Source organism: Haemaphysalis longicornis, unplaced genomic scaffold (genome assembly GCF_048455015.1).
Source record: "Haemaphysalis longicornis isolate Haplotype H1 unplaced genomic scaffold, Haemaphysalis longicornis Haplotype H1 scaffold_1, whole genome shotgun sequence".
Classification (NCBI taxonomy): Eukaryota; Metazoa; Arthropoda; class Arachnida; order Ixodida; family Ixodidae; genus Haemaphysalis; species Haemaphysalis longicornis.
The window spans coordinates 465,404,978-465,424,253 of NW_027526203.1; the positions used below are offsets into that span (position 1 = coordinate 465,404,978).

Consider the following 19,276-nt stretch of genomic DNA (forward strand, 5'->3'; position numbering starts at 1 on the left):
CCAACGACTCGATCTAACCCGGACGTGACTCCCGAATCCGACAACGACACGACGCGACGCTTACCCGAAACGACAGAGCCTGCCGCTGAGAAGATGACGAGAATGACGACGCATGGTGCCCGCCCGTCAACACGCACAAGCCGAGATACAACGCCCCGACGCACCAGAAACTCCAGGAAAGCGGCGTCCGACGTCCAGCTGTCCATCGACGGATTTGACGTAGTCGCCCTCATCGACACGGGAGCCGACTACTCGGTAATGAGCGGCTCATTCGCGTCGAAGCTGAAGAAAGTTACGACAACATGGGACGGTCCGCATATACGCACAGCAGGAGGCCATCTCGTAACGCCAAGTGGAACGTGCACGTCACGCGTCACCATAGGCGGCACCACGTACCCTGCTGAGTTCGTTATTTTGCCTAACTGCTCCCGCGACGTAATTCTCGGAATGGACTTTTTGACGGACAACGGCGCAATAATTGATCTGCAGACCAAGTCGATAACTTTTTCCTCCGATTACTCCACGACGCCGCAGCCGAACCCCGGTCACCGTGCTGCTGTCAGGATCGCCGACGATCACATCACCCTGCCACCCCGCGCAAGCTTGATGATCGCCGTCTACTGTGAGGATGCTGCTTCTGACATCGACGCTATCGTAGAGAGTGATCGAAGGTTGCTTCTCGACCGCGGTGTCTCCGTCGCAAGAGGGATTGCGCACTTTAAGCAACGCCAATCTCACGTTTTGGTCACTAATTTCACCGAAGAGTACCAGCATTTAAACAAGGGAACTGCAATTGCGTTCCTCGAAAAAACGCAAGAAGCAAGTGATGTGATCGCAGTCGCCGACTTTGAACGCACACCCGTAGAAACATTCAAGCTCCCGCAGCCATTCGACGTGAATCCGGCGCTACCGCAAGAACAACGGAACAAATTATTGGCTTTGCTGCGTCGCTATAGCGAATGTTTTTCGTCGAGCGCAAAACTACGTCAGACCCCTCTAGCGAAGCACCGAATAATAATCGAAGATGGAGCCCGACCTACCCGACAGTCACCGTACCGCGTCTCTTCACACGAACGGGAAGCCATCCGGACTCAAGTCGACGACATGCTCAGCGACGACATTATACAGCCCTCGAAAAGCCCCTGGGCTGCGCCCGTCGTACTCGTAAAGAAAAAAGACGGCACATTAAGGTTTTGCGTTGACTACCGGCGACTGAACAAAATCACGAAAAAGGACGTGTACCCCCTCCCCGAATCGACGACGCCCTCGACCACCTCTGCCACGCGAAGTACTTCTCATCGATGGACCTGAAGACCGGCTACTGGCAAATTGAAGTGGACGAGAGAGACCGAGAGAAGACTGCATTTATAACCCCAGACGGCCTATACGAGTTCAAGGTGATGCCGTTTGGGCTGTGCACAGCACCAGCGACGTTTCAAAGAGTCATGGACACTGTGCTAGCTGGCCTTAAGTGGCACACCTGCCTCGTATACCTCGACGACGTAGTGGTATTCGCCCGGACTTTCGACGAACACCTTGCAAGGTTGGAGTCTGTACTCGAGGCCATTCGTACGTCGGGGTTGACGCTGAAGCCTGAAAAGTGCCGTTTCGCATACGGGGAACTCAAGTTCTTGGGCCACGTCGTCAACGCCGCGGGAGTCCTACCTGACCCGGCAAAAACTTCAGCCATTGCGAACTTCCCAAGGCCGAAAGACAAGAAGGGCGTGCGAAGATTTCTCGGGCTGTGCGCATACTACCGGCGCTTCGTCGCAAACTTCGCACGCATTGCAGAGCCACTCACGCGCTTGACGAAAGATAGCACCCCTTTCAACTGGGAAAACGACCAAGAAAAAGCATTCTGCGAGCTGCAAAAACGCCTGCAAAGGCCGCCCGTGCTCGCTCATTTCGACGAAAATGCCGAAACGGAAATGCACACGGACGCCAGTGATATAGGCTTGGGTGCCGTCCTTGTCCAAAAGCAAAGCGGCTGCGAAAGGGTAATCGCCTATGCCAGCCGTGGTCTGTCGAAGGAGGAGAAAAACTATTCTGCCTCTGAGAAAGAGTGCCTGGCTATTATATGGGCGATTTCAAAATTTCGCCCATACGTGTATGGAAGGCCATTCAAGGTTGTAACAGACCACCATGCGCTGTGTTGGCTCGCCAATTTGAAGGACCCCTCTGGCCGTCTTGGGCGGTGGAGCTTGCGCCTGCAGGAGTTCGACGTTACAGTCGTTTATAAATCCGGCAGGAAACACTCCGACGCCGACTGCCTGTCCCGCGCCCCCGTCGACCCACCACCACAAGACTCTGATGAAGACAGCGCGTTCTTCGGGATCGTGACGGAGAGCGACCTAGCCGCCCAGCAGCGTGCCGACCCCGACTTACGCGTCATAATCGAGTACCTCGAGGGATGCAACGTTGCCGTTCCTAGGACCTTCAAACGCAGCTTACCAGCATTCAGCCTGAGAAACTCCGTCCTTGTGAAGAAGAATTTCAGCCCCGGAACAAGAGCGAATTACCTTCTCGTCATCCCCGCGGACCTTCGTGACGAAATTTTGGAAGCGTGCCACGACGACCCGTCTTCCGGACATCTGGGCACAGCCCGCACTATTGGAAAAATCAAGGCGAGGTACTACTGGCCCGGCCTTACCTCTGACGTCACCCACTACGTCCGGAGCTGCCGTGACTGCCAGCGACGAAAAACGCCGCCGACAAGACCCTCCGGACTTCTGCAACCGATCGCCGTCCCATCGAGACCATTTCAACAGATTGGAATGGACCTTTTAGGCCCGTTCCCTACGTCACGATCACAGAACAAGTGGATTGTCGTAGCGACAGACTACATGACGCGCTACGCAGAGACCGCCGCTCTTCCGAGGGGGACTGCACAAGAAGTGGCGAAGTTCTTTATAAGTCAAGTTGTGCTGCGACATGGAGCCCCGGAAGTCCTAATCACAGACCGCGGAACGGCATTTACTGCGGAGCTGATGCAAGGAGTATTACGCTACAGCAACACGGATCACCGAAGAACGACGGCGTACCACCCCCAAACGAACGGACTAACAGAACGTCTGAACAAGACAATCGCAGATATGCTGTCAATGTACGTTGACGTTGAACATAAGACTTGGGACGAAGTGCTCCCGTATGTCACGTTTGCGTACAACACGGCTATCCAGGAGACGACGCAGCTGACGCCGTTCGAGCTTGTCTACGGTAGAAGGCCGACTACGATGCTCGACGCCATGCTTCCGCACGTAGATGACGACGACCTCAACGCCGACGTCCACGGATATCTTCAACGTGCGGAGGAGGCCCGCCAGCTCGCTCGAGTTCGTATAACGGACCAGCAGCTGGTGGATGCGGGCCGCTACAACCTCCGACGCCGAGACGCCGCGTACCAACCAGGGGATCGTGTGTGGGTTTGGACTCCCATTCGACGACGCGGACTCAGTGAAAAGCTCCTGCGACGGTACTTCGGACCCTACCAGATTCTAAGACGTGTTGGGCAATTAACCTACGAAGTGATCCCCAGTGGTGATTCCGGCACATCACGACGACGCACGCGACCCGAAGTCGTCCACGTGGTTCGCTTAAAACCTTTCTACGGACGATGACGAACTTTTATTTTCATTTGTTCGGACTGTCGCTTATGTTAGCATCGGGTCGATGCACTCTTAGAGGGGGGGTAATGCCGCGAACCATACATTGGGTTTGTTTATTTGTGTTTTGCTTTTACCGCCCGGCTGCGCCGGTCTGTGTTATCTCTGCGCCAAGGGAAGCGCGTGTTCCATTATTTCTTTCTGTGCCGCATGTGTTATCTGTTGTGATAGGGAGAGCATTCCGATCTAACATGAACAGCCCAGAATAATCTTCTTGGATCTACTATGTTCTCGATGCGAATCGACGTTTCGAGAACCACGCGTGCCGAAAGATAAAAAGCCTGCAGTGCGGACGCCGGGGCATTCGATTCTGCGACGCTCGCCGACGCACGTACGTCACTTTGTTGACCACTGCTTCGCCGCCTCTGTATTCTTTTCAGTTGTTAGGGGAGCACAAGTTCGCTCCAATAAACTTGTTTCTTTTCCAAACAACTGCTTCGTCCTTGGCTACGTGACAATATGTGAGTTGAAAAGTTGTTTCGTGTGTGTGTGTGTGTGTGCGTGTGGGTGAGGGGGGAGGGGTTCGTTTCAGGTTAGGTGTTAACCGGCACGGTGCGCAAGGTTGTCGCGTCTTGCAGTCGTCGTTACTCTCCGGATTGCGCTCCCTAGACAACGTTCTGATCAGTGTGAACTCTGAAGCAAAAGCATTAATTATCCGCAGTCAGTTTCGGAGGGTCAAATTACAAGACTTCCTATCGATGACGGCGCAGAGCGGCGCCGAATAGATTTTAGAGTCGGGAGGCGCACTTGGGCGCCTCGATCTGCTCCGCGCGCGCAACGCAATCCTTGCGAGTCTCGACTCGTTTGCCCGAGCCGCGGACGTTCGTCGAAGCGCGGCCCGTGCCGAACGCCGGTGAAGCGCGTGCGGCGGCGTGTTGAGCAAATACCGCTGATGGGGAAATCCGGCGAGGAGGCGCGCTGTTTTCCCGGTACGCGCGCAGTGACCAGCCGCGGCTGATCTGGCGCGCCTGCACGCGCACCACTGGTCGCGAACGCTTTCCGGCTGCACTCCGGGGAGATGCGCCTTCGGCACCCTTCGCGATGGGTCGGCGCGCGCGCGCCCAGTCGGCGACGAGCGCGCCGTCCGTTGCGCAAGTCCTTCGCGAACCCTGCCTTCCATTCTGTGCCTTTCCCTCTTCCAGTGCTCAATTTCTCTTTGTACGGGTGACTTAAGTGCGTGCTACTCTCACCGACGGAAACGCGGCAGGCTTATTTAGTCATATGTCACCTGGCTGTGGCCCTTCACCCCCCCCCCCCCCCCCCCTCTCTCTCTCTCTCTCTCTCTCTCTCTCTCTCTCTCTCTCTCTCTCTCTCTCTCTCTCTCTCTCTCTCTCTCTCTCTCTCTCGAGGCGTCTCTCTCTCTCTCTCGAGGCGTCTCTCCTTTCTTGCGTCTATTTTTTTTTTTTCATTTATGAAAACTGTTTTCACTTTATGCAAATATAACTCGTTTTATTCGCGTGCTGGACGGAGGTGTTACGCAACACAGTCTGGGCGGACGGGACTGCACCCAGCTTGGGCGATGCTGTATGTTGGAAAATGGGTGCCTTGTCCACTGCATGCGCGAGCGAATAGGCGCGACGGGATTCGTTGCTAGAAATGCCCCAGGGCGTTGTTGAAGTAACGCCGGCGTCGGAGAAAATACAGCCCTGGCGCGTTTCATGCTCACTGTTCCCTTTGCCGTTGCCGTTCAAGGAGCCGGCAGTGCGTGTTAACGCTTTTGTGTGTTTTCTGTACTTTCAGCCGAGGACCCTCCGAGTGAACCGGGGACGAATAACGAAAGGCAAGCAACGACTGGGGACTGGGACAATCTCGTGAAAGGTGAGGCTGTCGCTTCGTTCTATTCGCATTTTAATACAGGGTGACGTAAGCGCTTAGTGAAACCATTTGAGCGCTCAGAGTGTTACGATGAAGCAGAAAACGCCATCACGCGCTAAACGGACCTAAATTGCGAAAAGCGTTTTTCGTTTTTTTTTTTTTTTTTTTTTTCGTTGCTCTGGTTTTTCTGGAGTCAACGTCTCGCAGTGCGCGATGACATCTACGCGGAGTAAATCTGCGGACGGCGCTTCTGAAGCCAACGACCTTCGATCTCGAAAAAAAGAACTGTCTGACCGCTGCTCTTTTCTTTTTCTTTTGAGCGAAGTGCGTTTGCTTCTGGGGCTGTTTGCTTTAGGAGGAGTTGTTTTCAAACGCCGTTTTTGTTTCGCTAGTGTCTTCCCACCCCGTTGAATGACCTATCTGCTTGCCTCGTTTGTTTTTGCGAAGGCGTATGCTTTGGTTATGTCGCCATCGTTCTCCCAAGAGCAGTGCGCCTTGAAACTAACCTCCCGTCAGCCGACCTCTCTTGCACTCGGCTAAGCTAAGCTGACGCGTTCTGCGCATGGTTTAGATAGAAACTTTGTAGGTTTGCGAAGGTTGTCGAGGGGGGATTTGCACTGTATATTTTTTTAGTGCTGCGGCACCGACCCGTGGTGCCCAGTTGGTTCATCCCCACCGTACGGGCACGCGTGTTAATTTTTTCTAGAGTGCTGAGCCCAAGGACGCAGGTTCGATTCCCGGCCACAGCTGCCGCTTTTCTGATGGAGGCTGAAATCGAAAACGCCCGTGTGTTCGAGATTTCGGCGCACGTTAAAGATCCCCAAGATGGCCGAAATTAATCCGGAGCCCTCCACTACGGTGCGCCTCATCGCCGTGTAGCGTCGGCGCGTTAAACCATAATATCAAATCAACCAAAATTAATCAGTTTTGCTAGAGAGGGCTAAAAGTGTCCACGCAGGCACACGCAAAATAGATGTGGTTGGGCGCTGCGGATGGCATTTTATGCACGTAAATGCATCAATGTTTAAATTCTCGAAGCTTCCGTGTTTATATTATGCAAATGGAGGCAGGTAGTAAATAAAACTAGCCCTAGCCCATTAAAAAAAATCGCGAAACTCCTTGATTACAGCAGCCTCTACTCAAAGTAGGCCCTCAAAAACCTCGGCGTTTTTGTTATTGCCTGTCTGTTTTTTTTTGTCATATTAACGAGCCCCGTACTAACAGTAAAGAAAAGTTAATTAATTTAGTCGAGCTAGTCTGAAAGTCTCTCGCAAATCACGCCAACCAGCAAAGGCGGCATCTGGGTTGCAGGTAACTTGCATCGCACTCTGATCTCATATTTGCGTCTGCATATTTCGTCACGCTCCGCACTCAGCGCAAATGCACTATTTTGCCGCGCTAGACGACGCAAACGAGGCGCTTTCTTTTTTATTGTGTTCCCCGCTCCAGGAGACACATGCACGCTGGTGGAGAATCGCGTGCTCGGCGCTTTCGGCGGCTGCACGAAGAAAGCCCCGTGCAAGCCAGAGTCTCCTTCATTAAGGCATCCGTGCTTGACTAATGCTCAGCTGAAGTCACGCTTTTTAATTGGGCGCCCATAGCGCCGCCTTTCCCCCTCCCCACCACCGGAGGACAGGCTCTCGCTTGTGGGGCCTGTTTTCTTCTAAGGTTGCTTTTTTTTTTTTGTTCTTCTTTTTTCCTTCCGGAGCGCATGCTCTTCCCGCGAATGCCGTCGAGAGAGAGCCAGCTAGCCAGCCAGCTAGAGAGAGGTGCATCGGTGCATCTGACGATTGCGCTTCGGCTACGGGAGACGCGCGCGAGCGCATTGCGTTTCCGAGCACGCTTCCCACCGGCGGCACATTCGTTCGGAAAGGACGTCGTAATAGGAAAGCAACGACAGAAGGATGGCCACCTTTGGGTTCGCTTCTCTTTTTTCCCCCCCTCAAAGCTGGGTAGCCGTCAAGGACGCACGTCGCCATTATTCGCCAACCTGCTGCCTCGTCTCTGCTTTTTCTGCCTCCGGGAGCCCAGCGCAAACATTCCGCCAGTGTCGTCCGGTCGCGAGCGCGCCGGCACTACCGGCACAGTGGGCGACGCATCGCGTGATAGATTCCCGCTGTGGGGGAGGGCTGGCGCGAGCCAGAAACTGTCTCGCGCATCTCTCGAAACTTGTAGGGCACTGTGTGTGTTGTAGCTTCTCAGGGCGCCGTTAGTATCGTCGTCGGAGGAGGGTCGCATGCAGGTTCCGTTTAGAAGGGGCACGTTGCAGGAGTGCAGTTCGAATGCCCTAATGTGCGGCTATTTCTGCGTGCATTGCGAAACCCCAGCACCAGTCTAAATAGTTCTTAGCGAACGCCGAGTAGCGGTGTAGCACGTACAATGCCAAGTAGATTAAAAAAAAAAAAACAGACAGCGTTCGTATGCGACCCTGCCGATAACGCCCCCACGCGGCGGCCAAACGGAGCGTGTCTTTGCGGGGTGCAAACAAGACGGCGAAGCAGGGGCGCAGCCAGAAATTAGGTCGAAGAGGGGAGGGGGGCTGAGATTGCACCTCGACCTTCTGCATATGATTTTTCGAGTGAATATGTATAATAAATACATAACTCTTAAGTGATAATATGCAGAACTATTAACTTCAGGAGGAGAAGAAGATGACGATGAAGAAGATGAAGTTGAAAGTGACGATGATGAGGATGAAGCTGGTGAAGAAGACGATGGTGAAGAAGGAGACGAAGAAAAAGATGAAGATGGAGAAAAAGATGAAAACATGAAGATGAAAAGATGAGGATGAAAATATGAAGATGAAAATGAAGATGAAGAAGATGGTGATAATGACGATGGTGATGAAGAAGACGATGAAGGAGCAGCTTCGCGTGATCTATACGATATTCTTGTAGCACAGCAAATCAAAAGTATAAACCGTCTTTCGCGTTGATTTGTTTTTCTTTTTTTTTCTGACACCACCGGTGAATTGTGTTTACAGCCGAGAAAACAAGAAGCAAAACTGGCGCTGCTCATCGTCGTGAAAACATCAAATTTGCGTCCGGACACGCACCCTATCCGTCAGTAGGGGCGTGCCACAGAACTGAACGCGAGTAAAACCTAGCTCTCGCTCACTGATTAGACGGCTAATTCAGGAGAGCAGAATTATTATGCCGTCTGCCGACGTGAAGCCGCACGTATGGAAACGGCAATCGTATTGTGCTCGGCATCGTTTGTTGCGGAGGGTGCAAGAGAGGGGAGCGGCGTCGAGAGCGCGGTTTGCGGTTGCGCAAGTATTTTGCTGCTTCTCTGGTGCGTCTGCGGCCAATCGAGCTGCAGTGAGCGCCGTAATGGCATTATTTCTTGTTCCCGTAGCGTTCTCCGCCTGCAGACGCATCGATTTGTTTTCGCGAGCCGAGCGGTTGGCCTTGCAGGGAAACGAACAGGGAGGATGTCTTTGCTTGGCCGGCCAACTGCAGCACGCCAATCCAGATCGAGAGCGGCTCGTTAGCTGCACTGGGGATGGCTGCTGCTGCTTTGCGCCAAGGGTTTCGTACGCCTGTTGAATGCTGCGAAACCTTTTAAAGCCGTTCAAAGGGCGGCATAAAGTTCTGGAAATTCGGGGCTATCTGGTTCGATTAACGAAAACAAATCTAGGCCTGTGGGGTATACAGGCGCCATAGCTTGACAATTGCGTGCACGAAGCAGGGTTGCTGGGAGGGAACTGGCGTTTTGCCAGTTCCCGGGGTCACGAAAGCGGGTCACGAAAGCGGCCGTTTCCCTGAGGCTTCCATCATCCAGCATTTGCTCGCACAGGCCATATTCTTTGGTAGTTTCGAAGGACACGCTACAAGCTAAGCCATCGCGTCACGTGAATCTTTGGTATCCGTCGGATTTTACGTGCGTATCTGATTGTCGCTGTGCTCCGCGGAAAGTTCGACTTTTTTTTTTTCTGCCTGAGCGGACAGCGCGTAAGCTTTGATGCGGGCTGCGCCTGGACTGGCGCATGAGAAATGCAGAAAATATACTCTCCCCGTATAGTGAAACGAGTCGAGGAATGTGGTAAAACGTAATAATTAATCCTATTGTCCTTTCGAATTGCCCTTGAAATACGCTTTTCGACACTTTCAATTCCGGATTGATTTTCAGCTATTCAACGCAGAAATTTTGGCTAGTGGTGATACGACTTCGACATGCATGGAAGAGACACTTACACAGGACGAGCACTCGTCCCGTGTAACTGGACGAGTGCTCGTCCAGTTATAACTATTTATGCAGTGCGTCAGCGACTTTTAAATACTCCGCGGACGATTTGGCAAGAAACTCCGCGTGGTAAAACAACGATAATGAGGTTCATTATACGACAATGAGTTCATTCTACGCGGTACACTTCCATCGTGGGACCGCATACTGCTGACATGAATTTCAGCATCGCCTAAACAATCGCTCATGCGTCGCCGTCGGAAGTGTGGGCTTTCGTGTAGGTAATGCAAGCTGGAGAGCCGAGCGCACGCGATCGTCGCTATAAAAATAAAGGGCTGGCCTCTTCGCTTCGTGCCGGCTGCTATATACCTGTGCGCATCGGCAACAGTGCTACACACATGCACACCCAACCCGGAGCGCCTCTCGGCTGCAGCCGCGGCGCCCTTATTGTTCGCGGGCTGCACTGTTGTCGGCGACAGCTGCTGGCGGCGACCCCCCGCCGCGGTGCTCACTCTGTCAAGTAACGTCTGGCGCTATACGGTGCCGACATTCTTGCCGACTTGCTTCTCGACACCTTGATCTGCCGTCAATGGGCGCGTCGTCAGCGGCGCCGTTCCGATGGCTTTTTCCCGCCGATTGCGGCCGCGTGAGATGATTCCTGCCGGACCCGCCGCGCCTTCGTGAAGAATTTCCCCGCCATCGATGCTGCAGGATATTTCGCGCAAATGCCAAGGTACCTGACCCAAGGGTGTGTGTTACAGTCTGCGTGTTTAAAATCGTTACGCGGCGCGGTATAGGCTTTGTTACTTTTATGGCGGTAAAAACACTACTACTTATCGCAGTGAGACTTGTCGTTTTTAGATTAAGTGCGCACTGTCATATGCCTTTTCACCTGCTGTTGGGCGAAATAGACAGCTGCGGCGGTTCATATTGCAGGCCTGTGCAGTTCCCTGTTGGACAGAAAAGGAAAGGAAGCTGCACTTGGTTGGTTTGTCAGATTCACGTTTGACGTTGGTGCCCAGATGTGAGGCCAGAGAGAAGGGCTTCGGTAATGTCTTGGGCCTCCATTTTGGTGGGACGGCCATTCTGAGCGCTGTAGAGCGTTCACATTTGTTCAGCGCCTCAAATACTCACACTGATCACGAGCAACCAGATGGCAGTCGCCGTTGGCATAATTTCCTCTGCCTTAAGTGTTTACAGCAACCGACTACCTTCCTTGTTGTACCCACGTTGCTGCGTTTGTGCTAAATAAATAGGGCCCGTGAACGCCCTTCCGGATAAGTCGCCATTGGTCCTTCAACATTGTCGCTAATTCAGCTCAGAACCTTTGGCGACGTCGCTGTGCCGTTTTGTGCATGCGAACTTTCCAACCCTTCCCCACTAGGCTCTATTTTAATACAACCGCCACGGTGTGTCCTAGTTGATTCTTTGTTGCAGTTACCCGAGCGGAACATTATACGAGTTCTGTAAAGGAGCAGCCATTTTGTTACCCGTCCTAACAATTTTCTCGACGGGCCCGCCGCGGTAGCTCAGCGGCTAAAGGTCTGTTCCCACTTGCGGTGCGAGCAACAGGCGTGAGAGATTTCCGTCGCTTTCGTCGCCCCTCATGCGAAGCGACTACAGCGATTGGTCTCCGCGTGTTTTAGTCGCCGCGGTCGTTTTTGCAGCGGTACCGGGAGGCTTATGTCGCGGGATTTCGAAATGTCGCATCCCGTCTAAGTACCCGGATATACGATCCATCGGAAGAAGCGAAAGTGTTCAAGTTCACTCGCAGCCGTTCAGTCGTGCGCAGCAAAGCGACGCTCACTGCCCGCTGTCGTTTTGTGCGTCGCTTTGCTTGGCCCCTCAAAGCGGCGCCCCAACCCAAGAATACATGCATTTGCATGCCGCTAACGCGTCGCTTCAAAACGACGCCTCTTTTTTTGGAGGATTCGGCCCTAGGCTTTCAAAGCCACTTCATCATGATTGTCGGGAAAGGTAGCAATAAACCGACGCCGAGCGAAGCTACTATGATGATTCTTTTCAATGACAAAACAAAACAAAATCGATTGGGCCATCACTCTCCCGCTTATGTACTCCAGTGCTTGCGCTCCCCGCAACGTGTAGCGGACAAAAAAAAAAAAGGGGGGGGGGGGGGGGGGGGGGTGCTGCGAACTGGCATGCGAGTGACACAGCGATCTTCAGATCTAGAAGAAACAGAAGCAGGAACGACTTTTGGAATGTTTCTATTGCATGCATAGCGCGGCAGTGATCAAAATGGGCACAATAGTTCGAAGGGGCCGCCATGTCGGCCATAAAGATGGCAGGGGAAACAAGCATTGAGTTTCATACAATAATAACTAGAGGGGAAACTGGCCCTAGTGTCAACGCGAACATGGCAGCGGTGCTTACGCTTTAATGGGAATGATGGGTAGTTCTGGAACCGGATTGCGTAGGATCGAAATGGGCCTCTGCCTGCGCAGATGGTGTTTTTTGACAAAAAAGCTGTTATTGCCCGCTTCTCCGTTTACAAATTACATGGCGAACAAGAAAGTTAGTGACGAAAAACCAGTTTTGTACGAAATAAAATGGCGCGTTTAAATAAAAAGCAGACGCGGAGTGGAGGAGGTTTGTGGAGCAGGTTTGCCATTTGCCGCCAACTACAGCAGGACGCGGATTTCTTTAAAAACTACTTGTAAAAGTTTCGGCGCTGGTGGTTTTTAATAGGAAGAGAAAAGTTTTGTGCTCATAAAAAAGAAGAAGAAGAAGAAAGGAACGTGATTACCTTTGGAGAAGTTATTCTTGCCTGTATTAGTGACATTCATCAAGCTGCGTTCCTATCAGCCGCCGGTACTGCTGGTCTACGCCGTAGTAGCCGGCGTTCGCACGGAAGGTGTGGCTGTTCCAAGCGATTCGCAACCGTCGTCAGCTTCGACAATACATTGCTCTGCCGAATGAGCAGCGCCGCAACTCCTAATTCCAAGACAACTTCGCCGCACAGGGCGCCGTCATTTGTGTTTTCGTGCTCGCTGTGCCGGCAATGAATTGATAACTGACCCAATTCGCAACTCTGGTTATAAAACATTCCACTCAGGGCGGCGTCAGTGCGCGTGGCATGGAGTTCAAGGAGAAACGCATTTTTGATCGCTTCTTCCAACACCCCGCGTAGGCAAACAAACGCGTTCATGCAAGTCCAAAACGACAACGAAACTGCCTGCAATCCATAGTAACTTCCGCAAGCCATCGAGCACCAAACCGAATCCAGAACTACCCATCACGCCCATTGAAGCGTGCGGTCGCAGCGCCAGATTCCTCTCTAGTTGTTATTGTATGATACTCCATGGGAACAAGATCCCTTCCCCTTCTTTCTCTCACCCGCCGTGGTCTGCAGAGCAGCGGAAGAGCACCCGCTTGACGGGTGACAACCTCCGTCACACGCAAGATCTGCTCCGAGCCTCCAGACTGGGCCCAGTTGCAGCAGAAAACGCAACAGTGCTTAAAGCCACCTTATAGTCGGTGGCACAGAAGCAGACGATAAAGGCGTCCGGACCAGGAGGCGCCAGTGGCACGTGCTGTGCGACCATTGTTTATTGTTGATGCAAGTATTGGCCATTCGCGCGCGTCCACGACGAAGCTCGGAGCTCTTTCCCACCATACCTGCGCCCAGGCACACAAACGCTCGTGGACGCACGTGCTGCGAGCTCCCTCCTGGTGCGCCTGCACCCGGGTCTGCGTTGTGAGCCACGCATGCGCAGCTGGGCCGTTCTGCGAACGCCGTTTTATCTCCTCCACGGCAAGCAACGAGTGCTGTATCAACAAGCTCCCAGTTCAAATGGATGGCGGAGGGCACAGTTCAAGTCTAGGCCGGCCCAGCAGCAGCCACGTCTTGTGCCTCACTAGCGTGCTCGTTGAAAGCGAGCTGAGCGTCTTCGCCCGCCGCCGTTTGAGCCAGGCAGCCCCAGGCGAGCACAGCCGCTCACTGCCGCCACTCCAGGGCGCTCTGCACCGCGGCAGTCGAGCGGAGCCCGCGGACGGCGGCCGTGAAGCCACTGCTGGACAGGACGCCACTGCGTCTACCGGGGTTCACGGCCGGCGTTCGAGAAGGGGCTCGAGCCGGGCCCGACGGGCCAGCGTGGCCCAACATGGCGCCCCAACAACGCCAACAGCAGCGCGCCGACAGCAGCCGGTCCAGTCCGAGACACGCCAGCGAGCCCGGAGCGGATTCCGACGCTCCCGTAACAGGGCGATGCTGCGATTTCATCTTCACCAAGCCCCAGGCGTCTTCCGGGTCCGACTCCAGTTCCAACTGCTCCAGCGCGCCCGCATGACGACCGCCAGTCTGCCGCGCGCTAGTCTTCGCGTCGTCCACAGCTGGCAGGTCGAGCTAGAGGTACGTGAGGTACGCAGCTGAAGGCTTCGCACAACGGCAAGCGCAAGACCTTGTCGTTATTATCCGGCAATCTTCCGGCCCATGTACGGCAACGAGACATTGCCGATGACAACTTCAAGGGTCTCGAACTGACCAGCTAAAGTTTCGAGGTCATCTTCACCACGGCACTAATTTTCGGGGCAATATATTTTTTTAATTTACTGGACATCGAAGCTCTCTGTGCCGCGGATGTGTGTGTCAGGCGGTCGTAATTTTTGCATTCGTTTATCGTGAATAAACTCTCGTTAACCTCGGGTATCTTGACTTTCATTGCAGTCACCTGTATCATGCACGCATTGGCGTACGGGGCTTTTTTTTTTTTTTTTTTTTTTGGGGGGGGGGGGGTGCTGTGCGTACGCCGAGCTTCCTCCCCCTAACGTGTTCGGGCGTTGGGAGGGAGTGGGAGATTGGGGACGAAGCCACCACTGCTCCAGCCGCGACGATGAACCGTTTTACAGCGCTCCTGCCGAACCTCAACGAGGAAACCGCAGGATTACGGAGCTGCATCCGCTGCATTCCGAGAAATTATTTTGTGCGAGGGTACTGGATGGGCATGTCCTCAAAAGCCGTGATTCTGAATCCTCCTGAGCTAAATGATGCCCTATGCCGAGCCAGAAAGAAAGAGGAGGGCTCGTCTGCGTTGATAAGCAGCGGAGACAAGCTAAGGGCGTTCGCGGCTCGCACGGCGCCAGCGGAAACTGCACTGTGCTCCCCCCTCGTTCCGCGGTTCCTGCCCGCTGCGTAATTTTCGGACCGGTGGAATGTACCGGAAGTTTCTGGTTTTGCAACTGCCGCTCATTTGGCCCCATAGCATTGAAGCGCGGGATTTTAATTTTCCCTCAATGGTATTCACTGGGGCCAAGTACTTTCGAAATAGAGGGAAAATGATTGAGAGTATTCGTAAGAAGCGTACCTGCTTGGCCTATCCGCGTGAGGCCGAGGAGAATGGACTGACTCTACCAGCGAAGATGGTCGGCGGGACCTCCATAAGACGGCATCGGGCCATCAGGACTTAAGGAGCATCACGCGCTGTAGCAGTCCTATCGTAAAATTGAAAGCTCGTAAAGTTCGCTGATTTGTAGGAACGTTTCGCACGGCCAGGCGTGGCTTCCCGCAGAGATCTCGCGCGTGGATGGTTGTTAAGGGCGACAGGGTTTTCTCGTTCTGGCCTTCACTATTTGAGTTTATTTTTCCGCTCCTCGTTAAACTCGCCAAGGCCGTGCGCGTTGTTGTGACGCCTCCACGTATTCACACACTGGCTGGCGTGTTCTCGAAACGGGGCATCAAGATAAGCGCCCAGTTTGAAGCCTTCGTTCACGGGCTGGGAGCTTCTTGTCGTGGCCTTCGCTTGGAACTAGGCCTGCCTGTGGTTCCGAGAAATCGGCATTACAGGTGTTAATTTAGCGCATTCGCCTTTTTTCTGGCACGTCGCCGCTTGGTCTGCTCTGCCTAAATGTCGCAGCCTTGCAGCATCCGCTGCTGTCGAAGGGAGTCGCGCGCCGCGTTCTTTCAGGCCCACCTCGAAATCCGAGCGTCCAGTGTGAGAAGTCCGCCGTTCCGTCTCCGGGCGCTACAGTGGGGCTCGAACCCAAAACGCCTTCGTACTGGATAATTATAGGCTCGCGCTGTCAACAGTGTTGCGTAGATTTCCCCTGCTCCGCGGCTGAGGGTTACGGGTTCACGCTTTCCATGTTTGTTCTTTCACGAGAAAATAAGCTGTGCATGAAGATTTATCGTGTAAGTAAGCGCAAAATGAACAAGGACGAACGAAGTGTTCATTTTGCGCTTACTTACACGATGAATGACCAACTCGCCCAAGAAACCACTCTGATGAAGATTTATTTTCAGAAAGTCGGCGCGTTCGTTGCGCTTTACCGGTGGAAAAAGTTGCATTGCAAGGAGTTAACCCATCGAACACAAATGTCACTGGAGTCTTTCCTGACACAACCTAGTGAAAGTATGCGCACGTATGAGGCAGCCTCGTCCACGGTGCTTGCAATTTTTTTTCTTTTACAGCTGGTTTCATGATTTCGGCTCGGAATTTTTGTGCGCGTTCAAAGCCAGGAAGCGTGAACCGGGCCTACCTTCACGGTGTTCGCATGCTGGTGTTTTTTCTTCACTGCCCTTATTTGAATCTAGTATCCATCCTGATTGTGATCGCGAGATGTGCACGTTCAAAAGGCACGGACGAAGGTTGAGGAGCACACGAGCACAGATGGACAATCGCATTTTTTCTTCCACGGACCGCTTGACACGCTGTGTACTGCAGCCACCTCGACGCGCTTGCCCTCAACACCTACGACTGTGTGCGAGGCGCTTATAACCACATTCCCCAAGCAACTTTTGCTTCAACCCGAGCTCGAGCCATATTGCTTTTGGTGTCCCTCTCCCTCCCCCCCCCTCTCTATTCAAAGCGGCTTCAATTAGCAATAAAGCGAAAAGCTTGCTAAGCTAGCTGCGTTATTTTTGTTTTTTGTTTGTTTGAGGAAAAACAAACGTGCGTAATTTCGTTTTCATAAAGAGTGCCTTTTTCAATAAGCGTGTTGCCGAGCTGAAAACGAAAGAAGCTCACGGGTTATGTATCAAAAGAAATTTACCTCGCTCGGGTTATGTATCAAATGAGATTTCCCGGGCAATCCTGTTCGGCCCCCCGCTAAGCCATTCACGGTCGTCTGCGGCCTTTGCGTCCGTGCAAGTGAGCTGAACACAACGGCGTCTTCGCTGCTTGGGGCCGCCTACCTGTCAAACTTGACATCCCGCGGCTCAGTCCCACTCGCCTTGCATCACAGCAAATGTTGGCGGCGAGTTGTAATGCAGTCGTGGCTTCGGGGCAATGAGCGGGACGCTGCGAAGAGCGTTTGCGTGACTTCAGCTGAGTAACACATGGGCGTAAGAGGACACGGACGTAAAGAAGGAACTCGGGACCTCGCTCGTGTTGTTTCTTTTTATGTCCGTGTCCTGTTACGCGAGTAATCAGGTCCTACTATCTCGATGCCAACTAGCCCAACTGGCTGCCCGAACGTTTCGGCTTGTAGATATTACCGCATTTGCCCGCCGAAAATAGACAGCACTGAGCGCGAGCCCGGGAGAGGCATCCCGGACTCGGAGGCATCCCGGACTCGCTCTTAGTGCGGTCTATTTTCGTTCAGCTGACGTTTTTCTGCGCTTCTGCCGCAGAGTTCACTTAGATGTATGTTTTTGCAAAGTCAGACTGCATATCGTGCAAACCTTCTTCAATGTGTGCTTTGCGATGTGGTTCTCTTGTTCTTGTCACCCGCCTTAGCGGAGGCTCAGTGGCCAAGGCGTTGAGCACGAGGTCGCGGGTTCGATTCCCGGCCGCTTTTCTGATGGAGGCGAAAACGCCCGTGTGTGTGCGAGATTTCGGCGCACGTTAAAGACCCCCAGGTGGTCGAAATTAATCCGGAGCTGCGGCGCGCCCCATCGCCCGCGTTGCGTCGGCGCGTTAAACCCTGCAATCAATCGAGCAATCTTGTTCTTGCCACTCTGACGCATGCATCATCACCCCTTCCTGTGGGAAGCGCGGGAAGTCGGCGCTGCTTAATGCTATAAATGCGTGTTGGCTCGGCTTGCGTGCCCATCTAGTGTTCGGGCAGAGTGAAGAAGTCGGCTGGCAATCCACGCCCGCTGAGATAGGTCAGTTTGCTTTTAGTGGCACCAGCGCGTTCGAGGCAGCAGGGAATCTTTTTTAAGCTCGGCGTAGATGTTGAAACGACACGTTTGTTTTATTTCTGGGACACTTGCTGCGAGCAAAGTGTATCCGATTGAGCCTTCTTTGTTACGTTGCGTAATTCTAGAAAATACCGTTTCGCCCCCATAGGGGTTGTAATAGCGTGCGCAGAAGCCGTGCCGGCACGGTAACTATGGTCCACAAAATACGAGCGAGATTCCCGGTCCCTTACAAGCAAGCCTTGTGCCAGGCTTCTTGGTGCTAACCTTAAAGCCGGTGCATGATGCTAACAGCCTGGTCCGTATAAATTCAGGAGTCGTCTGCGTGGATTGGATGTGCGCTAAAACCTCCTCGTTCACAAAACAATGACCGTTTTAACGTCGCCAACTACATGGAGGTAAAACGCCCGTATTGGTGTACAGCTGATATGGTTCACTGTATGTGTTCCTGCCATAAATAAATGGCGCTATGCGCTCCTCTTTTCCATTTTTAAAAATTTTGTGGCCGATCATCTTAGGCAGCACATAAGTAGAGTACAAAGAGTTAAATATAAAAACACTCAAATATTATTTAGCTTGCTTACGGGCCCAAATTACATAAGAGGGATTTATGCCATAATCATATGCCAGAGCTTAGAGCTAAGCATATGTGTTGGGATAACAAGAGCATCAGTCGGCCATCAAAAAATTATGCAATGGCAACACAGAAAAATATGTAACCTGGAAAGAGCACTACTTTGTTTATACAATGGTAATGCATAACAGTGGGTGTAGTTTGTGGGCTTCAACGAAAGCGAGTACTGCCGACTGGAAAGGCGATTGCCATGCGTGGGCGACAAGGCTGGCGGGCATTGAATTCCAATCGGCTACTGTCAGAGCACGGGTTTACAGTTATTTCTTGGAACGAGCAGATAAAGGTCTTACAATACGCGCATGATTGGTGCGTGTGGAAGTCTACGGAGCCAGTTGAATGTATAGTTTCGGGAGAATGGAGGATCACTGCGGCATAAGCTGTGAAATAATGATAGGCAGGAACATTGTCTGCGCTTGCCAAGCGGGAAAAGGGTTAAACTTTAAGACATGATGCGTTTTCATGAGAGTATAGATGACGGAATAAACCGCGCAGATTTGTAACAGAATTGAAAGTTGGGCGAGTTGGTGCGTAGGAATTTTGAAGTGTAGCAGCACGAAAAAACGACGAGGGACGCAGAAGAAATTCACAAGACGGGCACTGTGTTGTTTTGAACGGATTCTAGCGTTGTAGTCACTGTTCCCGTTCTGGGGTGCCATACTACTGAAGCGCACTCTAGGGGTGGCATAATTACAGTCAGTATTGCACGTGCCAAGTTCACTATCTTTTTTGTTAGTTTCAAGCTGCGTTACATTACACCAAGATTTTTTAATGCTTTACTGGTTATACATATCCTGCGTTGCTGTTCCAAGCTAAACCAAAAAAAAAAAAAAAGAAAACGTTTAATACTTTACCGATGAAACGGTTCCAATTGCTGGGCTGTTTACT

At 52.6% G+C, this 19,276-nt stretch overlaps 1 protein-coding gene across 6 annotated transcripts in view; it reads left to right on the forward strand.

The window, feature by feature from the left end:
* Positions 1-19,276, forward strand: part of LOC144156196 (band 3 anion transport protein-like) — a 217,898-nt gene that overhangs the window by 106,508 nt on the left and 92,114 nt on the right. For all 6 annotated transcript variants that reach the window (XM_077688066.1, XM_077688072.1, XM_077688067.1 and 3 more), the window contains one exon: positions 5,403-5,480. The gene's annotated coding sequence lies outside the window, so the exon portion shown is untranslated. The remainder of the gene's footprint in view (positions 1-5,402; positions 5,481-19,276) is intronic.